Genomic DNA, 6,178 nt, shown 5'->3' with positions numbered 1-6,178 from the left:
TCTCCAGTGAAGCTTTGTGTGATTGTTCTGACCCCGTTCTGCCCACCTTGGATTCTTCTCTGATTTGTTTGCACAACTGAAGAACTTCTCCTGCCATCTGCCTCTGAGTCGTGCGTCTTAACACCTGCTGCACCTCACAGGTTCTCTGGTCAATTGGAGACTCTAAAACGTCCCACAGGTGGGAATGTGAGCGTGAATGGTTGTCTGTCTCAATATGCGCTCTGCGATTACCTGGCCACCTGTCCAGGTGTAGTCTGCTTCCGCCCAATGTCAGCGGTATGGATAATAAAGGGAAATTATCATTGAAGAGAACAAACATGTATTTTGTCCTCATGAATAACTGATTCATGATTACGGATTCATGGCACATGTTAGAATAGCTTGATGAGGCTGATAATATAACCTTCCAACAAAATAATGTGATCAACTAATGTTACTTAGGTTATTGCAAAAACATCTTTTCAACATGAGCCCGAACATGATTGAACTCCATTTGGAGCATTTGGTTCAATCCAACTCACCGTCTACAACAATAGTTCACCGCCTCAGATTTAAAACACATTCTGCGGCTTAATACAAGATCAGACGTTAACATGGACAATACGGTGAAGTAGGGCGACACAGAGCCCTCATTTCTGCTGGATACAGACATTTGTTATGTGGGTCAGTCTCCCGGACAGTTTTCACAGTGTGCGTCCTCTCAGAGGCGTTGTGACTCCATATCTTGTGAATAAATGTCTGCAGCTCTTGAGACGTCTGTTCATATATCTCCCTGTCTGCTCATCGTGAGACGCCGCTGATTTCACACGGTTAATCTGGTGTTTTCCACATCAAGACCTGAACAAATGGACATATGATCGAAACGGGCTTACATGTCTTATGGGTCGTTGTACTTACTGTTGTACTTTCACTAGACTATGAACAATAATCCCTTTGAGGATCTTTGGTCGCACATTATTTTACAGTGGCTTTATACCATACTGGGTTCAATATTTCTCAACCTTACTTACACTTTCAGCTCTAGTCTGTGAAAGTCTTCACAGTACGAAATGTACCTAAAGTGACTCGACAGAGCGTTTCCCAACGTGTAAACTTGCACCCCGCTAAGTACATGATGTATGAGAGATTATCATTAAACGCTATTTTGTTCTCCATTTCCTGAGTTGGGAGCTCAGTTAGTGCCGTTTAAAAACACTTTGACCAATCAATATGAAATCAAAGTGGGAGAATAATGCACCCGAAAGTGAAAATTCACAGAAATACAAGATTACAAGGACTATATTAAAACGCTCCAAGTAAATCATAAACTTCCTTTTTAGCCTAACTTCTTCAAGATAAAGGTTTTGCCCACTTTCAACTGCTTGACGTCAGTGAATGTGGGCTTGAATAAAAGCGTCTCATCAGTGTGTATTCCATCACCCACATGATTCAGACCTGCAGTTTACTCAAACTAATGAGCAGCAGAAAAGATGTTGACACTCAGTGGCCCAATTTTAAGCCATTTCATTTTGGGTGATAGGCCCCTGTGATGTCATCATAATCTTGCCTCTTGTTTAGAAGTTACAGCTGCTCTGCACTGAGAAGTGGAAAACAGAGCAATCCCTGAGGAACACAGATGGTGTTGGTGTGTGTGAGTGCATGTTAATTTGTGTCTTGTTATGCAGATGCACACGTTTTGGTCTGAAGTAGGAGCATGATAAGCAAGAACGAGACAGAAAAAGAATTTCTTTAATGGCAATAGCAACTGCACATCTGCAGAAATGAAATGGTTCTTCATCTGTACTGTTCTCTCACGAATACGTTATTCTGTTTAAAGGTGCTGATCCAGCTGAAAGATCATTGTGAGTCCCTGTGTGTGGTAACACACTCTCCACCATGCTCCCTCCACCATGTTCCCTATATCATGCTCCCTCCATCATGTTCCCTCCACCATGCTCCCTATATCATGTTCCCTATATCATGTTCCCTCCATCATGTTCCCTCCACCATGTTCCCTATATCATGTTCCCTCCATCATGTTCCCTCCACCATGTTCCCTCCATCATGCTCCCTCCATCATGTTCCCTCCATCATGCTCCCTCCATCATGTTCCCTCCACCATGCTCCCTCCATCATGCTCCCTCCACCATGCTCCCTCCATCATGCTCCCTCCACCATGCTCCCTCCACCATGTTCCCTATATCATGCTCCCTCCATCATGTTCCCTCCACCATGCTCCCTATATCATGTTCCCTATATCATGTTCCCTCCATCATGTTCCCTCCACCATGTTCCCTATATCATGTTCCCTCCACCATGTTCCCTATATCATGCTCCCTCCACCATGCTCCCTCCATCATGCTCCCTCCATCATGTTCCCTCCATCATGCTCCCTCCATCATGTTCCCTCCACCATGCTCCCTCCATCATGCTCCCTCCACCATGCTCCCTCCATCATGCTCCCTCCATCATGTTCCCTCCACCATGCTCCCTCCACCATGTTCCCTATATCATGCTCCCTCCATCATGTTCCCTCCACCATGCTCCCTATATCATGTTCCCTATATCATGTTCCCTCCATCATGTTCCCTCCACCATGTTCCCTATATCATGCTCCCTCCACCATGCTCCCTCCATCATGCTCCCTCCATCATGTTCCCTCCACCATGTTCCCTCCACCTTCTCCCTTCAACATGCTCCTTCCACCATGCACTCCTAAAATTAGCAATGGAGGTAAAAATATGTACAGTTCATGAAGAACGTAGTGGTACAGAGTTTACTTTGGCGGCCGCCATCGTCTGAGTAATAAATGGGAAACGCTGTATTCAATGTGTGGAGGTGAGTCAGAGGCTTCAGGCGAAGACAATCGTGTGAGAAGTGGCACACAGCACCAGGGATTCAGACCACAGCTTAACACAGCAAGAAGGCCACTCATTGTTCAGCCTTTTGCTGAACAGCCTGCCCCGAGGGAGGAATGGTGGGGAGAGACAGACACAGAAAGAGAGAGACCAAAAGAAGAAAGATTACTCAGGAAGATACACTGACCTACATTTTGTCCAGTGGAATACTGTGTCAGCAGCACACCACAAATTCATCTGTAAACCACAGGAACGTATACTGTAAAAATCAAACGGCTTACACATTGTCAAACAGATCATGTTGCACTCAGGGCATGAAAATGTGTTTCAGAAGTCACAAACAGTGAAAACAATATATATTTCAATTAGTCTGAATGTTTCAATTGGACTGGATGTCTGCAGAGTCTGTGACATTTCAATTTGTTTTCAAAAGCATTTTTTGTCTTCTTTGTAAAGATGTTTTCTGCGAGGCATTTTGGTTTCTGCAGATGAGCGTAGGCATTATGGAGAAGACATGCAAAAAGGCCCCAAGGCCTGAAGCCAGGATGTTTCAGTTATATGGCTTGAGCTCTACCCCTCGACTGCCGAGAGGCTCTGTCGAAGTTGGAGATACTTATCGAAGGTGTGGGTGTCAGGAGAGCCGTCAAAATGGACTTGGAGAGACTCATATCTTGAGTCTGTCTCATTAAAATGTGTATGTGGCAGTCGTCAGTGTTTTACTCTGACTGCAGTGATGATGACAATGAGCCAGAGCTTTAATAGTCCTCTAGCACCAAGTGGCCCCCAAAAATTGACCTTAAATGCCAGTGCATATATTTGTGATTGAGGGATTTCCTCCACACGGCTCTCAACATGGTGACGAGCCGCTAGCAATGCTAACAGCATGAACAGTGTAAATACTAGCAACAGTGTGCAGCTGAGGGTTCAACCAGAGGGTGAGCGCTGCACTTACTTCTGCGATGCCGTTGTAGGTCGGGTAGCGTCACCTGCAGTCATGTGCAGAGGTCATGTGCAGCAGTTCTGTGCAAGTCATGTGCAGCGGTCATATGCAGCAGTCATGTGCAGCAGTCAAGTGCAGCAGTCATGTGCAGCAGTCAAGTGCAGCAGTCATGTGCAGCAGTCGTGTGCAGCAGTTGTGTGCAGCGGTCATATGCAGCAGTCAAGTGCAGCAGTCAAGTGCAGCAGTCAAGTGCAGCAGTCATGTGCAGCAGTCGTGTGCAGCAGTTGTGTGCAGCGGTCATATGCAGCAGTCATGTGCAGCAGTCAAGTGCAGCAGTCATGTGCAGCGGTCATGTGCAGCGGTCATATGCAGCAGTCAAGTGCAGCAGTCATGTGCAGCAGTCATGTGCAGCAGTCAAGTGCAGCAGTCATGTGCAGCAGTCGTGTGCAGCAGTTGTGTGCAGCGGTCATATGCAGCAGTCAAGTGCAGCAGTCATGTGCAGCAGTTGTGTGCAGCGGTTAGCGGTCATGTGCAGCAGTCGTGTGCAGCAGTCAAGTGCAGCAGTCATGTGTCATGTGAAGCAGATATGCAGCAGTCATGTGCAGCACTCGTGTGTGATTGGCCTTCGAGGGCCGTGCAGGCGGCGATTATCAAGACAGTGGGGAAACAGAGAGACTCACATGCACTACAACTGAACAACGAAAAGTTGTTTGCTGCTAAATCAGTACTCTCATATTCTCATAGTCAAATTGAGCAATTTCAGTGTTGCTATTATGAATTGACAAAAGTGGAAAATGATTTGCAATGACGATAACTGTAACTTTACAATTCATTTCAACATGTTTTGTTTTTAGCTTGTCTTCAAGAAACACCGTCATCACTATTGCATTATAGCAGAAGTGTCCCATTGTCAGCCAGAACGGCCAATGAGATCATTGAAAGGAAATATTTTGGTATTAAGATGAAAAGTACAAGAAAGTGAATGTGTCTGTGCTGTCTGCAAGCAGTGCCAACGTCTAAAAGTAAATAGTAGGTTTCAGTATGCTCAAAGCAACCCTGTCAGAAACAAATGGAAGTGGTTTTCAGACAAAAAGCAGGTCAGTCGATCGTCTGTTTAAACAACGTTTTTGACTTGTTGCCATACACACACGCTTTGTTCCTCTGCCGTTCTCTTTCTGTGAGTCTGTATGAGTATCGTCATCATGTGATGTTTCTGCTGGCTTCGAATGCGTCCCTGACTTAGTGAGTCATCTATGATTGGCCGTTACAGCAGCAATAGATTCTGCAGAGCGTTGTCTTCACTTCATTGTCAATCTGTTGGAGTCTCACTGAGCTCTACATTGAGCTGTTTGTCTTTCTTGGAAAATACATCAATGCTGCTGCTGCATCCAATCTATACCGGCCTGCTGTTTCTGCTGCTCGCCTGAAGGTCCATCGCAAAGTGTCTGGCGATGAATCCAGGCTGAGGGGTTTTCAGAAATCACAGGACACTGAAAAGCTACTTACCCCACGTGTTTTATGCCCAGCCCTACGAATATAACTTCATGGGTGTAGAAGCTGTTACAGGGTCAGACACTTGAACTTCAAAGTGTAAAACACCATTTTGCTAAAGGTGCAGTGTGTTTTTGCAATATGGGATGAATAGTTGAAAGTTGTTGCTTGTTTACCTGCTGCAGAAATATCCATGCAAACATGGGTTATGCCTTATTACACCATGACTCATGAAATTCCTGAGAAACTATATCTGCTGTCAAAAAAAAGCTCCAAATTCGTGAATCTGCCTTTTCCAACAGTCTACTCTATATCATTGTACCTTGCACTAGTAAAAACAGTAGAAAAGCAGTAAAAAAGCAGTAGAAAAGCCAGGCATCCATCTCAACATACATTACAACAAACAGACAAATAGAGTAACATGATAAAAGCACTCAGAGCTCCAGGTCCCCTGTGTGATGGCTGCTGGAACAAAGCTGGTTCATAGCGCTTTGTTCTGCGTCGTGGTGCAACATGCCTCCGTCTGGAGGGGAGAAGCTGGACCTCCCTGTGCAAAGGGTGGAGTCGTCCTTTAAACAAAGCCGGCTGTCCGTTCGAGCCGTGTGGTGTTCAGGGACTCTGGACTGAGTCGTGTCTCACGATCAGCCTGCTGGTCCGTTTCACTATCTGATGCAGAGAGTTTCTGCTCTTTGAAGACAGGTTTCCAAAGAGAAAACCTGAGAGAACACTTGTTGTTTTGTTGAAGAGCAAACTCATTTCAATGCAGACAAAACCAAAAAAGATGTTTTATCATACGCATAATGCATTTTAGCTTCAGGTGTAAATTGGGTTATTTTATTGTCAGCACATTGAGAGGTCAAGGCAGATGGATGTGTTTTCTCTCCATGGAGTGTTTGCTGCCTGCGTCTGC

Source organism: Clinocottus analis, unplaced genomic scaffold (assembly GCF_023055335.1).
Source record: "Clinocottus analis isolate CAN_PGR_092001 unplaced genomic scaffold, fCliAna1.0.p SCAF_62, whole genome shotgun sequence".
Taxonomy (NCBI): domain Eukaryota; kingdom Metazoa; phylum Chordata; class Actinopteri; order Perciformes; family Cottidae; genus Clinocottus; species Clinocottus analis.
The sequence above is the reverse complement of the archived record's forward strand: the minus strand, read 5'-3'. Positions refer to the sequence as shown.